This window comes from Orycteropus afer, unplaced genomic scaffold (genome assembly GCF_000298275.1).
Source record: "Orycteropus afer afer isolate SDZICR_OR568_19922 unplaced genomic scaffold, OryAfe1.0 scaffold00448, whole genome shotgun sequence".
NCBI classification, from domain to species: Eukaryota; Metazoa; Chordata; class Mammalia; order Tubulidentata; family Orycteropodidae; genus Orycteropus; species Orycteropus afer.
Window position 1 is genome coordinate 1220351 of NW_006922035.1, and position 929 is coordinate 1221279.

The window sequence follows — 929 nt, forward strand, 5'->3', positions numbered from 1 at the left end:
GTTGGGTGCAGTCCCCACGATGTAATGGCACTTTCTCCCGGTGTTTATGGTTCCCCTTTGTCCTTTCCTGTCCCCTCCCGCCCCTTCCCGCCTTCCGAACTTTATTCCTGAGCAGTGCTGCCCTTTGAGGCATTTGAATGGTTGATGGTTGATGGTTCTGAGTGCCTGCCTCCCTGGTGTTGCGGTTCACCTCACAGGCCTGTGTGTTGTTTGGCTGAAAGTTCAACCGTGGGGGTGAGTTCAGGTCTAGGCTTGAAGGGTGTCGAAGGGCCGTAGTCTCGGGGGTTCCACCAGTCTCTGTGATGACACCAGGGAGCCTGGTCTCTCTGATGACTTGGAGTTTTGTTCTACTTCCATCAGCCTTAATGAGACTCAGAGTCCCAGGGGATTTCTCTGTACGCTTGAAACGCAGGGCGTCCTGCCAGCACCCTGCAGTTGCGTTTTTCATGACGGTGATGATGGTAGAGACTGTGATGGATCCTGAAAATGTGAGTTGCCCACGGATCTAACTAGTGGACGTGGCCCACCGGGCAGGGAAGGGTGAAGGGGGTGGGCTTTCCCGCCCACCTGCCCCCTGTTTCCCTGCTGCCACTGATCTCTACATCGGCAGTCTCTGCTCCAGTCAAGTCCACGCGACGTCCCCGGTTGACTCAGCTGCGGTCGGCCGAAGCTGCACACGGGGCTGTTCCTCCCCCGCGGCTTTCTTCTGTGACTCAGTCTAATTATGGAACCGTGAGACAGAGCCTGCCCGGTGCGCTACATGCTGGGCTGTTGGTCCCATAGTGAGCGCGCTGTGGAGAACCGATCCTGTGGTCTGCCGTGAAAAACGGTACCACGAGGACTGGGAAGAAGGTAGACAGTTCTGCCACTGCATTCTCTGTTGTTTAAAGGAAAAGAAGTCTGAAGACGTTGCCATAGAGACAGGGTCA